The sequence below is a fragment of the Microtus pennsylvanicus genome, chromosome 1 (assembly GCF_037038515.1).
Source record: "Microtus pennsylvanicus isolate mMicPen1 chromosome 1, mMicPen1.hap1, whole genome shotgun sequence".
Classification (NCBI taxonomy): Eukaryota; Metazoa; Chordata; class Mammalia; order Rodentia; family Cricetidae; genus Microtus; species Microtus pennsylvanicus.
Genome location: NC_134579.1, coordinates 9,017,906 through 9,041,172, shown reverse-complemented (window position 1 = coordinate 9,041,172; position 23,267 = coordinate 9,017,906).

The following is a 23,267-nucleotide window of genomic DNA, read 5'->3' as shown; positions in this document are numbered from 1 at the left end:
AATTTTAAGTGTGTTTGGTTTTATATTTCATTTTTTTATTCATTTTACATGCCAGACACAGTTCCTCCTCCTTTCCTTCCTTCTTTGTCTCTTCCCCCAACTCCAAGTACTCTTCTGAGAGGCTAAGGCTTCCCATGGGGAGTTAACTAATTATGTCATATCTACTTGTGGTAGGACCAAGCTGAGCATGGTATCCCACCGTAGGGCCCAGATTTGGTAGCTTTAATGTCAGTCTTCCATACTCCAAAGACATGCACAAAGATCATAATTTTTTAGTGTTTGAGAGAGATTTTTTTTAAACTCTCACAATTCTTTGATAAATACTCACATTCTTGCTTTTCATTAGTTGGAGTCTATAATATTGTAATATTTTTCAAATAAAAAAGTATATATGATGAAACATACACACAATCAGGGAGGGAATATCTTGGTTTTGTAAAAAAAAATCAGAATAACTGCACTGCTGTCAATTTTGTATGTCTGTGTTATTCACAATATACCGGATGTAAAAACTTACCAGATAAGGTTGAGAGATGCAGAGATATTTCTTGAAAAGACATTCTGAATCTCCTCTTCTCAAGCCACAGGGATAATTGGAATAACTGCAGAAGAAGAGGCTATGATGGATCTAAGTGAACAGTATCTCTGAGCACTGCAGGTCAATAGCACAACTCACAGGGTTGATAACAGTGTGGACAAAATCAGTGCAAGTTCAAGCAAGACAGACACGCAATATGGGGAGGAGAATTGGATATAATTTATTTCAAACCTTACAAGTTGAGAAGGACTTAAATAATCCAGGAAAATTATCAGCTGAGGCTGAGAGAGAATTTGCTTCAGTACATGTGGAACACTTGAATCAAGAGCTTGATTGTATTCCAGTCATACTACCTTCTACTAATTCTCTTACAGGGATTCTTATGCAGAGACAAGATAATATCTTAGAATAAATTTTTTAAGACACAGAGTAAAAAATTAAATACCTAAGCTGAAATGTTTTTGAATTATTTCTGAAGGAAAAATGAGAGTTTGTCAATTAGCAAAAATAGATCCAGCAGAAAGTGTATTACATTTTACTAAATTTGAAATTGCCTCATTATGGGCAAAAAATAAACATTGACAAAGAGTTTGTAATAATATCTTGTAACAAATATTTCAAAAGAAAGAGACTTAAGTTAATAAAAAGAACCAATTAGATTCTCCCTCACATTATATGAGAAAAGCCAATTTCTGGAGCATATACATTTTATGCTGATACAATGCTCTTAGGATTCAATTAAAAAATCAAAATCATAAAGTTTTTCATGGCATTACTGGATTTTCCTGACTATATTAAAATAGTTACTGACTCTGAGTATGCATAAAAAATTGTTACTTCAAAAAATGATGTTAGGCATTGAAGTATCTTCATATGTAGCTTGTTTTCATTTGTCAATGATAGCTGCTAGGCAAGAAACTGCCCTCGGCTCAGTGACTGACAATGTGCTGTCCAAATTGCACTAGCAGGACACCAAGGAAGATGGCTGCCATACTTTGCCAACAAGGTAAGCTAGTCCTTCAAAATTCCTGTTTCACACAAAAATCCCTCATATATTGTAACTTGAGATGAATGCTGAATGTCACAGAGGAACTATGCTCAGGTAGCCAGATGTCTCTATCATTTTTGTAGTTTTGGAGAATGTTTGCTTTGCACAATCTGTTTGCTCAGGTAATATATTCTTCTTGAGTCTTGAGGGGGGCTTGAAGACAAGATAGTTATGTATTTATTTTGTTACCACATTCGGAAAAGAAAGGTACATAAGAGATGCAATGTTTATCAGGCTGAGAAACATAAAAGCTTAAGTATTTATCTAAGAAAATGTTTAAGTTTTAAAAAAAGATATTTTTAGGTTGGTAATAAGAGTGCTAATAAAATGTGCTTCAGGTATAAAACTTTGGATTGAATAAGACAGGATGGATAATAGAGTACTTTCTTCAAATTTTCCAAATACAAATGGATTAAAAATTGTGAATGCAATTCTTACTTGATAATTGTCCTAATGTATATAGTTTTACTGTGCTAGAATCAAATGTTTTCCTTTTTATTTAGACAAATATTCAGATAAATATTGCAGGATTATTGGTACCCTGTGATAAATTGAAACTGTGTTAATACATTTAATTTTGAATCAGGAAATGGAGCCAGTAATTTCCTGAAAAGACTTAGCCTTAAAGAAGTCTGGAATAAGAATACAGAAGACACACTCTATAGGGAGGGGTAGGAAGAGAGTTTGAGATTTTACAGTTCCTTTGGTCTGTGATGCCTAGGAAGAGATGGGCTTCACGAGTCTCTGGTTAGAAAAGGAAGGTCAGCTGGTCACTCCTTCTCTGCTTACTTGATCTATCAGATTCTCACCCTAGTATCTGACAGTCAAGACTTTATTGGTAATAGAATAATTTAGATAAACTCAACAGTGGAGTAAAAGAAATATTGTTTTTCTTTTTCTTTTTTTTTATTGATAAAATGAGAATAAAAAAAACAAATTTCCACCTCCTCCCAGCCTCCCATTTCCCTCCCCCTCCTCCCACTCTTCTCCCCCTCCTGCCACTCTTCTCCCCCTCCTCCCACCCCTCCCCCCTTACTCCCACTCCTCTCCCCCTCCCTCTCCAGTCCAAAGAGCAGTCAGGGTTCCCCGCCCTGTGGTAAGTCCTAGGTCCTTCCCCCTCCATGCTGGTCTAGGAAGGTGAACATCCAAACTGGCTAGGCTCCCACCAAGCCAGCACATTAAGTAGGATCAAAACCCCGTGCCATTGTCCTTGGTGTCTCATCAGCCCTCATTGTTCGCCATGTTCAGAGAGTCCAGTTTTATCCCATGCTTTTTCGGTAACAATCCAGCTGGCCTTGGTGAGCTCCCAGTAGATCAGCTCCACTGTCTCAGTGGGTGGGTGCACCCCTCGTGGTCCCGACTTCTTTGCTCATGTTCTCCCTCCTTCTGCTCCTCATTGGGACCTTGGGAGCTAAGTCTAGTGCTCCAGTGTGGGTCTCTGTCTCTATCTCCATCCATCACCAGATGAAGGTTCTATGATGATATGCAAGATATTCGTCAATATTGCTCTAGGATAGGGTCATTTCAGGTTCCCTATCCTCAGCTGCCCAAGGAACTAACTGGGGACCTCAGCTTGGGCACCTGGGAGCCCCTCTAGGGTCAAGTCTCTTGTCCACCCTAAAGTGGCTCCCTTAACTAAGAATTGTGGTTCCGTGCTCCCCTATCCAACCTTCCTTTATCCCAATCCTCCTGTTTCCCCAAGTCCCCCCTCCTTCCCTTCTACCTTTTCTCTCCCCATCTCCCCTTACCCCCATCCCACCCCACCCCCAAGATCCCAATTTTCTCCCCGGCAATTTTGTCTACTTCCCTTAGCCAAGAGGATAACTGTATGTTTTTCCTTGGGTTCACCTTCTTACTTAGCTTCTTTAGGTTCACCTATTGTAGACTCCGTGACCCCTATTTATGGCTAGAAAACAATTATGAGTGAGTACATCCCATGTTCATCTTTTTGGGTCTGGGTTACCTCACTCAGGATAGTATTTTCTATTTCCATCCATTTGCATGCAAAATTCGAGATGTCATTGTTTTTTTTACAGCTGATAAACAGCTTTAGTAATGTGGCAGGATACAAGATCAACTCCAAAAAATCAGTTGCCCTCTTATACACAAAGGATATGGAAGCAGAGAGGGAAATCAGAGAAGCTTCTCCATTCACGATAGCCACAAACAGCATAAAATATCTTGGGGTAAATCTAACCAAGGAAGTGAAAGTTCTATTTGACAAGAACTTTAAGACATTGAAGAAAGAAATTGAAGAGGATACCAAAAAATGGATGGACATCCCTTGCTCTTGGATTGGGAGGATCAACATAGTAAAAATGGCAATTCTACCAAAGGCAATTTATAGATTCAATGCAATCCCCATCAAGATCCCATCAAAATTCTTCACAGATCTGGAGAGGATAATAATCAACTTTATATGGAAAAACAAAAAACCCAGGATAGCCAAAACAATCCTATACAATAAAGGATCTTCTGGAGGCATTACCATCCCTGACTTCAAACTCTATTACAGAGCTACAGTAATGAAAACAGGGTGGTACTGGCATAAAAACCGAGAAGTCGACCAATGGAATCGTATAGAAGACCCGGATTTTATCCCACAAGCCTATGAACAACTCATTTTCGATAAACGAGCTAAAAGTATACAATGGAAGAAAGAAAGCATCTTCAACAAATGGTGCTGGCACAACTGGATGTCAACCTGTAGAAGAATGAAAATAGACCCATATCTATCACCGTGCACAAAACTCAAGTCCAAATGGATTAAAGACCTCATTATCAGCCCGAAAACACTGAACCTGATAGAAGAGAAAGTGGGAAATACCCTACAACAGATGGGCACAGGTGATCGCTTCTTAGGTATAACCCCAGAAGCACAGGCATTAAGGGCAACATTGAATAAATGGGACCTACTAAAGCTGAGAAGCTTCTGTAAAGCAAAGGACACTGTCACTAAGACACAAAGGGAACCTACTGACTGGGAGAAGATCTTCACCAACCCCGCAACAGACAAAGGTCTGATCTCCAAAATATATAGAGAACTCAAGAAACTAGACTTTAAAATGCTAATTAACCCAATTAAAAAATGGGGCACTGAACTGAACAGAGAATTCTCAACAGAAGAACTTCAAATGGCCAAAAGATACTTAAGATCGTGCTCAATTTCCTTAGCAATCAGGGAAATGCAAATCAAAACAACTTTGAGATACCATCTTACACCTGTCAGAATGGCTAAAATCAAAAACACCAAGGATAGCCTTTGCTGGAGAGGCTGTGGAGGAAGGGGTACCCTCATCCATTGCTGGTGGGAACGCAATCTTGTGCAACCACTGTGGAAGTCAGTGTTTCGGTTTCTCAGGAAATTCGGGATCAACCTACCCCTGGACCCAGCAATACACTCTTGGGAATATACCCAAGAGATGCTCTATCATATGACAAAAGCATTTGTCCAACTATGTTCATAGCAGTATTATTTGTAATAGCCAGAACCTGGAAACAAGCTAGATGCCCTTCAATGGAAGAATGGATGAAGAAAGTATGAAATATAAAAGAAATATTTTTGAAGAAATTTAAAGTGAACAAAACACTTTGCAAGAAATTCTCAAAAAAAAAACCCAAAATTTAAATATGTAACAGAAATAATAATTAGGAGAATTAATATGCTTATAGTGTGCACAATAATACTTAAAAATTAAAATATATAATAATTTGTTCATGGAAGAGGTTGTAACACTTTGAACAAAATGTAAAGATTAAAGAGAAAACAAGAAAAATAATATCTTTACTAAATCTGCTTTAAAACATTGTAAATAATAATAAGATAATAGTCCTACAAAACCATTGTGTGTGCTTTGTGGAAGCTAACCACTAATTCAGTATAACCTCACAAAACTCAATATATTAGCACATATAATTTTTATATATACCTATATAATGTTTTGTATTTATTTATTTTTTTTTGTTGAAAAAGTTTTCACCTCCTTCCTGCCTCCCATTTCCCTCCCCCTCCTCCTACTCTTCTCCCCCTCCCCCCACTCCTCTCCTCCTCCTCCCATTCCTCTCCCCCTTCCCCCACTCCATTCCCCCTCCCTCTCCATTCTGAAGAGCAGTCAGGATTCCCTGCCCTGTGGGAAGTCCAAGGTCCTCCCCCCTCCATCCAGGACCAGGAAGGTGAGCATTCAAACAGGCTAGGCTCCCACAAAGCCAGTTCATGCAGTAGGATCGAAACCTAGTGCCATTGTCTTTGGCTTCTCATCAGTCTTCATTGTCAAACATGTTCAGAGAGTCTGGTTTTATCCCGTGCTTATTCAGTCCCAGTCCAGCTGGCCTTGGTGAGCTCCCAATAGATCATCCTCATTGTCTCAGTGTGTGGGTGCACCTCTCACAGTCCTGACTTTCTTGTTCATGTTCTCCCTCCTTCTGCTCCTCATTTGGACCTTGGGAGCTCAGTCCGGTGCTCCAACGTGGGTCTCTGTCTCCACCTCCATCCATCGCCAGATGAAGGTTCTATGGTGATATGAAAGATATTCATCAGTATGGCCATAGGATAGGGTCATTTCAGGTTCCCTCTCCTCAGTTGCCCAAGGTACCTGCTGGCGACATCTCCCTGGACACCTGCGAGCCCCTCCATAGTCAAGTCTCCCGCCAACCCTAAGATGGCTCCCTTAGTTAGGATATATATTTCTCTGCTCCCGTATCCAACCCTCCTATATCCCAACCATCCCATTCCCCCATTATATAAAGTATATATGATGTTATATATCCATATACGCGTATACATATACACATAACATGGATAGTTGGAACATTAAATAACTTACTTGTTCTTACACTGAATGTACTTTTAAGAAGCAAATACTTGTTTCTCATTATTCTGGACTCTTCTGCTAATTTAACATTGCAACCATTATATCATATATGTCCTTAATAACAAAGTACCTATTAAAAGACTTTGTGAAGGAAAATATATGTAGCTAATATTTATTTAAAACAATTTTATTTGGCTTTGGATGTATTCAGTTTAAAATGAATTACTAGAATGAGGCACTTACATGAAGAAATGAGCCAAAAACCGTACAAACTTCAAAGAAAAAGTCATTCCCCCCACTCCCGTGGACAAGTAAGAAATAATTTTAAAGATATTTAAAGGGTTGGGGAGAGTTATAAAGAAATCTTAATATCTGACTTTTGGCTCATCATCAAACACATATGTAAATTAATTTGTGACTTAAACAAAATTATATTTTTTGAAATTTCACTTTGTTCTTAAGGATAAGCCTATTATAATCAAGTAAAAAGGCATTACAACTAGCTGTCAACATTGTTTACATGGCTCTAGTAATGAGCAGAGGAATTGTTTTAATAGCTGTAACCTTTCTCATGATGTCAAGTGTAACCAATAATTTTTTCCTAACTAATGAAAAAATATTAATACTTTTACTTAATTTAGCACATTACACATAAAATAGTAAATGTAGCTTTAAAATATTGATTAAGATTTGATATCAGAAGATAAAGACATCTAATCATACTTAAGGAAAACTGCATGGTTTCTTAATTTTAAAATTGAATCAAGTGAATATCATTGGTCTGATGTTTCCGTTTGAAAGTAAACAATCTTTCAATGCTTATTTAGGAAAAAATACCATAAACAAAATAAGCAATTACAAAGGGCAGTTAAAATTTCAGTTTTTAAATATTCCATATATTATATTCTGACTTCCCCATTCCCTTTTTCTAAAATTCATGCTACATGTTATGAATACTTAAGCTCTGAGTCTCTTTAAATTTGGATATATATATCAGAAACTGTATCAGTTTTCAAACAACCATCTAACCATCTTCATAAAACTAATAATAACCAAATATAATTATTTAAAATAATAGTGGTTTCAAAATCAAATGTACCATGTCTAGTTACAATAAAATCTCCATTTAACTGTAATGTGACCCACTATAATCTATGATATTAACATGTCAAGTCAATTTCAAGGTCTCCTTTTTTCTAGGTATTTAGCACAACAAATTTCATGCTAAATCATTATGATATTCCTAAATTTAAACATAGAATTGTTCCATTTTTGCATATCTTATAAAGCATATGCATGAATGCATGTATTTGTAGTAAATTTAGTAATACATTATACTTTCAATTAGCATCGATAATTTAGTATAATTTGATACTGCTAGATTGCTAGGTCTATTAAGGTGAAATGACATCTAATATAAAACACAATATATAAAGAAAACTAATACAAATAACTATGCACCCAAATTATAAACTCAGTTATTTTCATGTTATACTTTTTAATGGCTATTAACATGTCTATTAATTGCATTGCCCAATATTATTTTTTGATTTTATATTAGATAGTTGATTATTGGTTAAAACTAATTATTTCAGATTAATTAAATGTACTGAAAATTATAAGAAATAATTGAAGAAATTATTTAAATTTATTTGATTGTACTGCATGGAATAATTGTGACATTGGTGTGTCATTAGGAGATACCAGATAAAGGAATTACAAGTGGTATTTGAAAGTAGACAAAAGCCTGTTGACAGAGGTTTCTGTTTTGCCTGATCTTGCAGCTCTTCAGCCCCAAAGAAACACACAATGGTCTACATTAATTATAAGCTGGTTGGCCTAATAGCCCAGACGTTTTATTAACTCTTACATCTTCATTTAGCCCATAATTCTTGTCTATGTTAGCCACTTGGCTTGATACCTTTTATAAGTGAGGCATTCTCTCTATCTTGCTTCCTCTGTGTCTGGCTTCCTCTGTGAGTACTACAAACTGAGTCTTTCCTTTTCCCAGAATTCTCCTATTCTCATTGCCCCGCCTATACGTCCTGCCTGGCTACTGGCCAATCAATGCTTTATTAAAGAAATACAACTGAGAAGTCTTTACAAGGTACAAGATCATTGTCCCAAAACCAAAGACAACACACTAATATTGCATGCAGTTCTGAATGCATGTAGACATGTATATAATTGCTTACATCATGGTACTGTTTGCAACACACGTATCACAAACAAGTTCAAATAAAGACAGACTAAATTTCACAACTTTATTGCTTGTAGACTATAAGAATTAAATATAAGATTTAATAGAGAGAGAAATGCTTAAAGAAATGGTAAAGATAATATTCCTACCTTGTTCATAATATTGTTGATGACCATGATCTAATATTTTTACTACAGTTAGCAAATCAAGATAATTGTGACAAGGGGTGATTGATAAGAATGTATACGTGGTTTAATTTAAATAAGAATGCAACATTCCAGAAAAGTCAAGCTGTCTACAAATGAAAAGAAAATAAATAATGGTCATTTGTGTCAAAGAATTCAAATATCTTTTCATTGAAGATAATCATTTTAATTCCAACAAACTTCTTATATTCTAAACATACCATGTCAATATAGCAAAAATATAAAAAATACTAGAGGTATACTGGCACAACAAACACTTTAGACATTTCATTAAGTTAAAAAAAATTACGTTAAAATAAAATTATTTAAGTAAAACAGTGATAAGTCTCGAGTATTTCACTAGCCAAATTTAGTTTTTATGAATATATTAAAACAAAGAAGCATTTTAACAAACAATATTTTCAAATGGCTTTTGTTCAAAATTGTATTAAAGGTTTACAGAATTTAAAAAGATAAACTTCAGAAACAGACTGGCTTCATTTGTGTGTAATTTCAGAGCAGATAAAAACGACGTACCTTGAGAAGCCAAGTTGCAGAACAGCGTGGGATGCTAAATGTATGAAGCGTGATTGCAGAAAACTCAGAAGCATAATCTCACTGAGGCTATTTCCTCTAACCCCTCACTGTGTTTGTTTAATACATTTTTCCTATGAGTGACATTCTCGAAAAACATATTTTCTATTTTGCAAGTAATTTCTCTAACATAACAGAAACATTGAAGTTACTGCTGTTTCGTGCACTAAAGAGAAAGTGCAGTTTTCCTGAAATATGAATCCATGGAGATAAAACTTAAGCATCAAAGTTTGATATGTTTTAATCATAATAAAAGCATCACCCACTTAAGCAAAAACATGCACAAAGTTAAGCAGAATTATAAATTTTCTGTAGACTATAATACATATGCACTATGCTTCATCACTAAGATTTTCACTGTCTGTTCTGGAGATTCATATATGACTTTTTACAAAACAAAACAGTTTTTTATTGATTTTCTGTGGGGTTTACATCATCCTATCCCCATGCCACTCATCTTTCCGTCCCCAGCCTCCACCCTCTGCCCTTGTGACCTCCTCACTCACACAAAACAGAACAAGATTTAAATGTATAATTTAAAACAAAACAAAAACATAAAATAGGAAATAAAAAAGAAAATTTCGACGTGGAAGCTGTAGTGTTGCACAGTGAGTCCCACAGTGTATCCCTTAGTCCTTATATCTTTATTTGTAAGTGTTCTATGCAATGAATCATTGCTCTGGTTCAAGCCCTCTGGCTTCTGCTATTCTACCCATATGGGACCTTCACGAGGTCTCTTTCTGGATATCCAGAAAGATATAACAGGGATCTTGTTGCTTTGGATATTCAGATCAGGCCCTTTCACATACTCCAGGATTTCTAGATGAGGTAAATGTTGGGTTGGGATAACTCAGAAGTTTTTCTGGGCCTGGGAGGGTAAGTGGGTTGTTCAGCTCACCAGCTTTCCCTCATAGTCACCAAAAAGGCGAGATCTCCAGCACTGCCCCAGCTAGTTTACCCAATGCAGTAAACACAAATAGCAGGGCCATTTCTTCTCCCAAACTCTTCCCCTAGGGTCCAGCTCTTCCACACACAAACACTATCAGGAAATATGCCCGGCTCACCTAATGTCTGCAGTTGGCAAGTGACAGTGTCAGCGACAAGAGGTTGGGGTGGAGGGCGTATTTCCCTACCCATGCCCCCACATGACACAAAAGGGAAGGGCAGGTACCATTTGTCTGCTCTCAGGTCTGCAGGACTGGCTCACTTGATCCCTGGCCAACAGTCAATTTTAGTGTGCTCCTCAGGAGACTTCTCTGCCATGGACCGTAGCGGGTGAGTAGTAGGACGAGCTTTCTAGTGCCCCACGACAAACTCCTGCCTGCCTTAGGCGGCAAGGGGCCAGGGTGGCAGCTTTTCCTCACCAATGCCACTCCATTGGTGATGAGGGCTGATTTATCTCCTGCTCCTATGCTCTTAGGACCTGTTCACCTGAGGCACCAAGAAGGTCTTTCTTAATAGCTTAAAGGATGCACAGCTATCAAATAAGAAAATGAAGGGGGGAAATAAATGAATGAAGAGGGTCATGGTAAGAAAGAAATACTTCTAGGTATGCAGCACCCACACACATGCAAGCGTGCGCGCGCGCGCGCACACACACACACACACAATATAGATTGCATAAAAGCCAATGAATGAAATAAAGAAAATTTAAAAAATAAATTTATATTGGCCATTTCAAAAAATTAAAACTGCTTTCTCTACATTTGAGATAGAAAGTAGTTTATTTCAGTTTCACACAATGAATTCCAACAGAACAGATTTCCTTACCCCTGAAACAAGAAAAACTATCACTTGAAAAACTGAGAACTCAAGAACAATCGCAGTGGGTTTTTGATCCTACTGCACTTACTGCCTTTGGGGGAGCCTAGGCAATTTGGATGCTCACCTTACTAGACCTGGATAGAGGTGGGCGGTCCTTGGGCTTCCCACAGGTCAGGGAACCCTGATTGCTCTTTGGGCTGATGAGGGAGGGGGACTTGATCGGGGGAGGGGGAGGGAAATGGGAGGCGGTGGCGGGGAGGAGGCAGAAATCCTTAATAAATAAATAAATTAAAAAAAATAAATAAATTTAAAAAAAGAAAGAAAAATATCTACTCCCCCAATGTTGTTATTCATACTTAAGTACAAATATTTTGATTTTCATTATTCATCCTTTTAATACTATTGTATTAGCAAGAATTGGTTTTATTAAATTTCATTTCCTTGTATTCATTACTCTGTTTTCCTTGCTGTTCAACTTCTATTTTGTCTTATTACTGTTATGATTCTTTTTAAATTTTTATATTCATAAAGAATTTTCGTGTAATATATTTCCCCATATTATTTCCCCCTCTTTTCTTTTCTCCAAATTTTTCTCAGATACCTGTCCTCTTGACATCATGTCTTTATCTCTCTTATATAAATGATACATGTACCATCTATCTATCATCTATCATTCATCTATATAAAATTCAAAATGAACAAAAATTTATAAAAGATGTAATACATAAAAACAAAACAGAAACAAACTAGTACCAAAAATCGTGGAGTATACTTTATGTTGCCTAACTACTCCCAGGTATGGGGCCTGCCTTTCATTGTGGTTGATACACCCGGTGACATTATAAATTATTCATAACTTTACTGACTAAAAGTGGGACTTTATATCCATTTTCTTTTCTTAGTGCTGAAAATCTTTCTGGCTTGACGTTGGGTAGTAATGTGCTTGCTGTCTCAGTTACTGGGCAGTGTGCAGAGTGAGAGACTTTGAAAGTCTCAACTGTAAATGGGGCACCTTTATTAAACCATCCCCTTCAAAGCTCAAAGATTCATTTGGAAAGGGACACAAATGCATTATAAGAGGTGGAGATGATAGATAACACCAAGTAAATTGGGTCTTATGGAGCAACAACAGGGCATTTTTAACGTATTTCTGTTTTTTTTTTTAATTTTTCTTTGTCTTTTATGATTTAGTTACTGCGACTGTGGGTATAATTTCACCATGGTCATCATACTTACCTTTCATTTATGGGTTTAAATCTGCAGATTATATAAAATAGATGAGGGGTATGTCTTTCTCACATACCTTTTCTTCCCATTTTGACAATCAAGTTGAATATAATTCTCCAGGATTCATGGCTCTACTTTTCATGATTGTTTTGCTTTTTCTCTGTGTTTTAGTTTTGCACTGTGCTTAAAATGTGCTATTTGTATAGTTCACTCTTCATTTACATTACCTAATTTATCAATGTTCTTTCTTATTTATAAATCATACTTGTTATATTTCCCTCAAGGGCTTCTATTGTCATGTCTTTTTTTTAATTTTTTATTTTTTTATTGAAAAAATTTTTTGGCTCCTGCCATTTCCCTCCCCCTCCTCCCACTCCTCTCCCCCTCTCCCCACTCCTCTCCCCCTCCCCCTCCAGTCTAAAGTGCAGTCAGGGTTCCCTGCCCTGTGGAAAGTCCAAAGTCCTCCTCCCTCCATGCTAGTCTAGGAAGGTGAACATCAAAACTGGCTAGGCTCCCACAAAACCAGAACATGAAGTAGGATCAAAACCCAGTGCTATTGTCCTTGGCTTCTCAGCAGCCCTCATTGTTCGCCATATTCAGAGAGTCCGGTTTTATCCCATGCTTTTTCAGTCATAGTCCAGCTGGCCTTGGTGAGCTCCCAATAGATCAGCTCCACTGTCTCCGTGGGTGGGTGCACCCCTCGTGGTCCTGACTTCCTTGCTCATGTTCTCACTCCTTCTGCTCCTCATTGGGACCTTGGGAGCTCAGTCCAGTGCTCCAATGTGGGTCTCTGTCTCTATCTCCATCCATCGCCAGATGAAGGTTCTATGGTGATATGCAAGATATTCGTCAGTATTGCTATAGGCTAGGGTCATTTCAGTTCCCTATCCTCAACTGCCCCAGGAACTAACTGGGGACCTCGCCCTGGGCACCTGGGAGCCACTCTAGGTTCAAGTCAAGAGATGCCCGATCATCTGACAAGGGCATTTGTTCAACTATGTTCATAGCAGCATTATTTGTAAGAGCCAGAACCTGGAAACAACGTAGATGTCCTTCAATGGAAGAATGGATGAAGAAAATGTGGAATATATACACATTAGAGTACTACTCAGCGGTAAAAAACAATGACTTCTCGAATTTTGCATGCAAATGGATGGCAATAGAAAATACTATCCTGAGTGAGGTAACCCAGATCCAAAAAGATGAACATGGGATGTACTCACTCATAATTGGGTTCTAGACATAAATAAAGTTCAGTGAGTCTATAATTTGATATCCTAAAGAAGCTAAATAAGAAGGTGAACCCAAAGAAAAACATATAGCTATCCTCCTGGTTATGGGAAGTAGACAAGATTGCCGGGCAAAAAAATTGGGATCTTGGGGGTGGGGTGGGAGGGGGGTAAGGGGAGATGGGGAGAGAAAAGTGAGAAGAGGAGGATGGGGGGAACTTGGGGAAACGGGATGATTGGGATAAAGGAAGGTTGGATAGGGGAGCAGGGAAGCACATATCTTGTCATGTCTTTTATGTGTCTAATTTCTCCCCTTTAAAAATCTGTGAGTAATCAAACTTTGTTAGGTTGCTCTCATTTGAATTTTTTTTTGCAGTGATGGATAATTTTATTTGGTAAAGCTGGTTTAAAAGGTGGACTGCATATTTTTGATATGATGATACATGTTATTAAGAATCTCTACTGAACTAATTGGAAACAAAATTCTGGAACAGTGCATGGAATCCGGGAAATGCTAAGTTTACAGACTTTGTGTCAATGCCATCCTACCATAATGGGCTTTTACCAAGCTTTTCCCAGTTTCTGGAGAGGACCAAATTTACGCCATGAATATTTCATCTAGAGCAAACTCATATAACCCCATTTGTAATTCTGAGGTTTGTTTTCTGCATATTTGCATCATTCGTGATTTCTGCTCTATGAGTTCAAGCAAATGAAATCTGAACACAATCTGTTCTTTTTGTTTGCCAGTCAGAAAGACAACTTTGGTCTTACATGAGCGCTTTCCTTCTCCAAATTCTCAAAATTTCCTCTGGATAAAGAGTGGGACAATTAATTCTGTGGTTCACTTAGATTATCTTCTTTTCTTTTTAAAAATAACATTATTTTTATATTCTATAAAGGAAAATAACAGTTTTCTATATATTTTTCTTATATTTAAGGGAGAACAAAAACAAAGTTGTACAAACAATGTCAAAACTTGGAGAGATAAAGTTGTGTAGAAATATCTTCCATATAAGCATTAAAGTGTAGAAATAAGATTTAAGTTCCTTTCACAAATTTTTAGGTGAAGGCATAAGTCACAAAAAATCCCAAACCAGTTTGGAATTATGATTAATAGAATGGTTATTTATTTAAAGGGGAAAATCTTACAGATCATATTAAATAAGTACCATGATTTTTTAATTCCCAAATATTTGATTGTCTCAGCAAATATGTCACATTATCAGTTTCTAACTATGTACATGCTATAAGATAACATGATTTTATATTTCAAGTATTCTAAAGTGAATGGTGTTGCTTTTGTATAACCTCATATATGGTTAATTTTACTGTATTTTCCATTTATTTTTTGTAGAGAATGACACTCATAGTTTATCTTCCTATTTCATTTCATTAAATGATTTATGAAGTGATAGTTAAAAGGTATTTGTGAATGTGTGATAACATTACTTACATTCAACAATATACTAAAATTTAAAAAGCATAATTCTATGATTTCCTCCTCCCAGCAATTTGTGTTTACTCCAATACTGTATATATACAGATTATTTTTGCTTATCTAAGAATGTGATGTACAATATGTAGATTCTTCTGCACCACATGCATAGACATATGTAAACATATACATTAATTTTTAATCTCCAGATGATAATTTTATTATTAATATCAGTGATAATATATTATGAACACTGCAGTAAAAATTAAGTTAAACTAGAAAGAAAAAAGTGATCAAATCTACTCTTGAAATAGAAATAAAATACTTCTTTTAACTCTGATAAATACACCTTGCAAAACTTGTAGGTGTGGAAATGACAAGAGTTTCTATTGCGGCCAACAGAGCACTAAGAAGAGAGTTATTGTATTGAGCCTCCACTGTGTCCTTGGAGGGGCATCAGAAAAACAGCAGCAGATGGCTCCAGAGATGCTCATCTAATGACTCTGATGGAGCCGGCACTTCCCTACTCATCCACATGGCCATGTCCATCTGCAGCCCATAAACTCTGTGACCTGGAATTGTCCAAAAGATGTATTTCCATTGTAAAGATTGTGTTCTTTTGGTTAATATGAGAACTGAAAAGAAACCATTCATGACAAAATAGGTAGAAAAAGTATTCATCTGAAATGAATTTTAGTTGGCCTAAAAATATAATTCCATCTAATTCAATATTTTTGAAATCTCACAATTTTATTGGATATATTTAAGTTGTTTTTTTAAGCACAGAAAATTTGTAAATACTAGTGTTATGTCAGTCACTTCATTTGATGAGATAAATGGAGAATTCCATTTTACAGTGCAATTTATATATAGATAGGTGCATATATTTTTACATTTACATTAGGCATAAAATTCAGTATATCTGCCTATTTCTTCATGATGTCACTACAACGTATCTATAATGTTATATTACATCCCAATATGACAGTTTTATACACCTTATAATAGAATTTGCTTTTTTAGCTGCAGGTTTATTATCAATCAATCATAAACTGACCAAGTAATACATTCTGGAGTGAAATTTATCTTTTAGCCTTTCTTTTTATTCTATTTTCGTATATTACATCCTGATCACAGTTTTTCCTCACCCCTCTCCTCCCAGTCCCTCTGTTCCTCATCTCCTCTCCCATAGATCCATTCCTCCTCCATTTTCCCTCAAAATGGGGCTAAACTCCAAGGGACTTTAACTAAAAGTGCCTTAACAAATTTCAATAAAAGTAGTCACAAACCCTCATATCAAGACTGACCAAGGTAACCTAGTAGGAGAAAAAAAGATACCCAAAGCAGACAAAAGAGTCAGAGACTCACTTGTTCCTACTGTTAGGTGTCCCACAAGAACAACAAGCTAACAAACATAATGTCTGTGTAAAGAACAATTTCCTATATAGTAGTTCAATCTGACTTGAAATTTATGTAAAACTTAAGCTGAATACGAACTCATTTCTGTTCTCCTGTCTCAGACTTTTAATGCTGGGATTTCAGACATAAATTGCCATGCCACCTCCTAAGAGAAAGATATTTTTAATTATACTTGTCTTACAAGTGAATAGATTTTTCTCATTATCTAAATGAATGTAACATTGACATAATTCCTACAAATTTCTGTGATTTATTTCACTGATATTTTTGACTCAAATTAAATATTAATTAATAATAACTGGAAGAATATAGGGAATAGGCAACTGAAATCAGGATATAATATACAAAATAATTGATTAATAAAATTAACTCATATATGTCTAGGAACATTAGGAAACAAAAAGATATTAGGAAAAAAGATCTTCCTTTGCTTTCCAATTGTTTAGTCTATATTTTTTTTTATTCTTCCAATTTTTTTCATGGCCAACTGAAATGTTATATTGTTTGTAAATTCATCACCTCCAGCCTGCCATTGGAGAAGCTGTCAATATTATACAGCATAGTTATTTTTTGAGTTGCTTTATAATGTATACATATTTGCATTGAACTATGCTGTTTATTTATCTAGTTCCTTTATTTCATTATGAAGGTATTTTCTTTTTTATGTTGGAATATGGCTATTTTTAATTTATTAGTGAAAATTGGAAACTTAGTTATCACTAAGTTTTATCACTAAATGATTATCAGTAGCCTTGATCAATTTAAAAATATTGTCATAACAAGTAGAAGACTTGTATAACAAAATCAACTCTTTTAAGAGAAGAATTGAAAAGATATCCGAAGTTGAAAAGATCTCCTATGAATTGCTGGGATTGAGAATGTAAAAATGACCCTACTACCAAAAGCAATCTACAGATTTAAGCAACCCCCCCCCAAATTCAATGAAATTAATTTCAAACCTTGAAACTTCTTGAAAACTTGAAACACTGAACTTCATATGGTAAAACAAAATTCCAAGTCTTATGTATGATGTTTATTTAACCTTCTGTGTTCCTTGCAGTCAGTCACCATAAATGACTCTTCCAATAGTTACACCTCCTTTTCCTGGCATAATGCCTAAACTTTGAGTAGAAGTTGTTTGAGACAGAGTTTCTCTGTGAGCCATGAATATCTGGTATCTTCCCCTAACCTAGGCTGACCTCCAAAATTGCCTGCCTCTGCCTCCTGCTGGAATTTAATTTTTGCCAGGCAACCTATTGTTAATTTTTATCCTTTGTACTACTATGTTTTAGGCCAATACCTTTAAATTTTACCATTCCCTCTTAATTCGCAATCATCTATGGGTATTCCAAATGCAAATTGCTTTTTGATTTATCTTATTATATTTTATTTGTCATGTTTGCTTGTTATCACATAGAAGCCTCTTTTTTTTCCCTAAGGAGATTCAGAAAGGGAATAGATTCAGAAGGAGATATAATGGGGAGGAACTGAGAGAAGTAAAGGGAAGGGAAACTATAATCCATATGTCTTGTACCAGAAAAGAATCTACTTTGATAAAAGGGAAAATAAATTTAAAATAAATATTATTGTAACCATCATCCACCTTGCCATACCAGAACATTTTAGAACTTGCTTCTTTTTAAAAATGCAAATAAATCAACAAATGATAATCATTTCTCACCTTTCCCAACACCCATCCTTCAAAGTCTAGGCTCACTTCTGTTGACAGAAGTTTCTGTCACACCCAGTCTGCAGCCATTCAGTCCCAAAGAAACACACAGAGACTTACATTAATTATAAACTGGTTGGCCTATTAGTTCAGGCCTCTTATTAACTCTTACATCTTAAGTTAACCCATAATTCTTGTCTATATTAACTATGTGGCTTGGTACCTTTTATCAGTGAGCCGTTCTCACCTCTACTTCCTGCCAATGACTATTTTATTAAACCAACAGTAGTGACGAATCTTTCCAGGGTACAAGACCATTGTCCCACAGCACTCTAACTCCCCCCCCCCTTTTTTTTCAAAACAAGAACTCTAAGAAATGAGAGGCTGTGTATTTATTCTGGGTTAAGAAAAGTCAGGTTTTATCAAGCAAGATCCTCTGAGAAATCTTCAATAGGAGTGAATGGCCCAGATAAGTCAAGATTTCAGAGGGCCTCTGTTGGAATTACCTCTGAATTCTACATTCAGAACAGCCTCAAAACTGCTGGCTGAGATGATGCAGCCTCACAGAATATTTTAGTTAGTACTTGACCTTAATCCTAAATTTTCTTTAGGTCCACATAAGATTATCAGTGTCCACAATCAGCAGGAAGTGGCCTAGAAAACTGTGCCCACATTCCCAAAAAATGGGTTATGGGTATTTATATTTGTTTAGAGTGTTGGTTACAAATCATTATGGATAATAGTCAGGAAAGAAAACTAAACAAAGGACATTAGATTCATATTTTGAAAAAATGGGGAAAATCACCAAATGTGCAGTAGTACTGGCTGATATAAAGCAGAAAAAAACCTGAATCTTATCACAATGTCAGATTCATAATTCATTTCACTAATGTGATACATTCTTAAGTATTTTATAGTGAAGAACTTTTGATTTGTTTTCATAATTTTTATAAAAAGACAAACTGACTGTTTTCTTTAATAACATATATCAGATGTACCATTTCCAAGATTCATGAAAATATTTTCCCAGCACATTTTGAAGAAGGTTTATAATTGGTAACAAGCTTTCTATGTTCTTTCTCATGATTAAAGATTATTGAAAATCTTTAAAAGTTTTGTTTGGAAAGTATCCTTGAATGTCTTTTCTATTTAGCATTTTTATAAACAATGACACTCACAGAGTTTATATATTAGCAAGAGGGCTTACTTTTAGACACAAACTATATTTTTATGGAGAAGAGGTGATTTAACTAGGAAAAAATATGAAAACAAACAAACAAAACAGAACAGTAAAATAGAACAATTCTGGTTTGTGTTCATGGGTTATATACCTGTCTCTGGCTCGTTGATCAATGTCCCTCTGCAGACACTCACTGTGGAAGTTAGGCATTCGGCAGAAATATTGGTCTTTAAAAATAATCAATGGGCAGTGTAACTCCTTTCCTATCCTTGTTATATAATTCCTGTGTCAGATTGAACCCTGAGGATATCAAGTTTCCCTTGCTATGGTAAGTTAGAAGTTGGTGAAGTTGGTAAAATTTAATTTTATGTAATATCTTTATTTTTGTTTTAGCAACAGAAATAAAAATATATTCATGACCCAAGTAAGTCTTAGATTAAGAATTATTTTATTATAGTTTAAATTGTTGTTATTCAGGGAGATAAAAAGCTATATTTGCTTCCTGACAGATATGCATTATTTGGGTTAATATTATTTACATTTCATAATTTCTTGCATGAAAGTTTTCTTTAGAAGTGTTACTTACAAAAATTAAAAGAAATATATGACCAAAAAACTTAGAATATAGGAAAAATGGTGAGTTATCTTGGATTTTACTGAGAGTGCTCCTTATATCTCATTTATTTGAGCTAATAGCATATGGGAGGCAATTTTGAAAACATGATTCATAAGAATTGCAAGATAACTTTCAGTGGAAATTAGATATAATTCAGGTGCACATTTCATATGACATTTGTACCAGGCTTAAATAAAAAAATTCAGCAGATGTGAAAAATTTACTAATGACCTCTAAAACTCTTCACTGATACTGTTTCCCTTATCAATACTATGGCATAGTAAGAAATAAAGTTATTAGACTAAAGAGTCCTAACCGATCAGAATAAAAATACTCATGATATAATCTTAGTCTGTATAAATGGTGAAAATTTGGATCTTTCTAGGTTAAGCATCTTAAGGACTTTTGAAGATGAGTTCTAGCTAAAAATAATATAGACAAAGCGTGGATTGTGAAGTTTGGGGGAATAATTTTTGAGTTCTTCAAGACTATCAAGGCCATTTGTGTTGTATATTTAATTAAGACCCTCTAAAGGGAAATCTTTGCTTTGTCAGGCCAATTAATATAAGTCATTTGATGATGAAGAATTTGCTGTGATTTAGAAGTGAAAAGAATCTTTGAGGTGAAATTAAGAATATTTCTTCGGTGTCAGCAATCAGCAGCTGCAGTGAAGCAAGGACTGAGAGTGGACTTCATGATGGCAGGCAAACTTAGTAATAGGTAGAAGTCACCCAGACAGTATTTATTTCAAACCATGAAGAGATCATGAAGAGCAAACAATGCCTAACCAGTGTGGAAGGACCAGTAGATATTACTGGAGAAGGTGTAGCTTCAGTTTCAGTAGAGGGCTGAGGACTGACAGAATCATAAGGAAAAGTAAAAGATTACACCACTTTTCTGGATCAGAGCCAAGCAGGAAGTGATTCGTGAAGGAGCAATCCAGTTGCAATGGAAACCATAGCATTTTGGAAATGCTCACATTGTGGACCGACCACTAAAGACTGTAGCTGCTGTGAAATGGAGCCAGCCTTCACCGAGAAAACATGCAGTATGATGAGTTGGGAAAAGACCTCTAGAAACTGGAAGACTATGAATGCCAGAAATCCGGCTCAGAGCTTTACACTGATGGACTATGGTTTTGTTTTGACTTCAATATAACAATTCTTCATCTTTCCTCTTGGGGTAAGAAAGTATTTAAGTTACCTTTAATTTTATGGAAGCTGGGAGTTGAAAGACTTTTTGTAATTTGCAGAGACTTTGGAATTTTAGAGAGACATGAAACAATATATCCCAACTGCCACCTCCACTCTTCCCCTCTGCCCAATCCCTGCCATTTCTTCCCCTGCTTCAGATCCACTTCTCCTTTGTTTCCCTTCAGAAAATACGGGCCTCCTAGTGATAACATTTGAACTCAGCATAACAAGAGGCAGAAAAGACTGGGCATATAACTTCATATCAAAGCTGGAGGAGGCAACTTTGTAGGAGGAAATAGTTTCCATGAGCAAGACAAATAATCAGAGCCAAACCAACTCCCACCGTTAGGAGTCCAACAAAAGCCCCAGTCTGAAAAACCATAGCTCGTATGCAGAGGTCCTGGTGCTGACCCTTGCAGGATCCTTTGTTGCCGCCTATGTCTCTATGAGCACCTATGAAGTCTGTTAATTGATTCTGTGGGCCGTGTTCTTCTGGTGTCCTAGATGTCCCTGGCCCCTATGATCCTTCTCCCTCTTCTGAGGAGTCTTTCATAGCCTAATGTTTGACTGTGTGTTTCCCATCAGCTGCTGGAGGAAGCTGCTCTGATGACAATTGGGCTAGGCACCGATCCTATGACTTTAGCAGAATACCATTAGGAATGATTATGCTGAATTTTTGTTTCTTTTTGTTTTGTTTTGTTTTGTTTAGGTGGTTCTGTCTGAGTCATTCAGCTTCCAGATTGTGGCCATCTAGATAACCTTAAATTTTAATGAGACTGAACTTCGATATTTTTAAAAAGGCGAATGATTTTACAAATTGGGTAATGTGGGAGTGTCATATATCAATCTGTTGATTTCATTGGCTAAGCAATAAAGAAACTGCTAGGCCCATTGGATAGGCCCACCCTTAGGTGGGTGGAGTAAACAGAACAGAATGCCTGGAGGAAGAGGAAGTGAGGTCAGACTCGACAGCTCTCCTCTCCGGAGCAGACACTTCAGAGAGAGACGCCATGCTACCTGCTCCAGGGAAGACGCACGCTATGAAGCTCCGACCCAGGATGGACTTAGGCTAGAATCTTCCCGGTAAGCGCACCTAGGGGCACTACACAGATGATTAGAAATGGGCCAGAGCAGTGTTTAAAAGAATACAGTGTCCGTGTAATTATTTGGGGCATAAGCTAGCCGGTCCAGGCGGCTGGGGATTTGGGGACGTAGCCCTGCCGATGCCCCCTATTACTACAGGTATTTTATATATTTATATTAATATGAGGTATTTGGGATAAACAAGGAAATGTAATGACTTAAGAGTAATGCCTTTCTTTGTCAAGTTGACAAAAATCAATTGTGCTGGCTACTTTTATGTCAGCTTGGCAGAAGCTAGGATCAATTTGGAAAAAGAACCACAATTGAGATAATCTTCCTGCCAGATTGGCCTAATAGCAAACTTGTGGTGCATTTTCTTGTTTGGTAATTAATGTGGAGGTGACAAAGCTCACTGTGGGAGGTGCCAGCCCTGGTCTAGTGATTGTGGGTGCTATATTGAAGCAGCCTGAGCAAGCCATAAGCAGTTTAGCCCCAATGCAGTTCTCTACATGTCCTCTCCAACAGTTTGTTCCTCTAGGTTCCTTCCATGGTTAAGATCCCACTTTGGCTTTTCTCAGTGATTGTCTGAGATGTGGCACTACAAGCAGAAAAAAAAAAATTCGTTTTCAAGTTGTTTCTGATCATGGTGATTTAATACAATAATGGAAACCTTTCTAAGATAATCCTCTAATTTGTCTTGCTCTTTTCTTACATTATGACAGTAGAATGAAATTAAAGTCCAAATTAGTTTCAAGGGTGAAGAATTTCTGGGATATTCTCACCATGAGGATTTTTACGCCTTTGGATTCTTTCATTGGTAGCTTGTAGAGGATCTTCGAACTTTGACCAGAGAAAGGTCTTGGATGTTTCAGACCATCATGGGCTATTCTGTGTAATCTTTTAAAACAGGCCCAAAGATAGGCAAATGGTGAAGGGGTGGCTTTGCAACACTGTTTCTCAATCTGTTAGTCATAATCTCTTTGGAACTCATGCATTGGATATACTGCATATCAGATATTTACAATATGGTACAGAGCAGTAGCAAAAATACAGTTATTATGCAGCAACAAAGT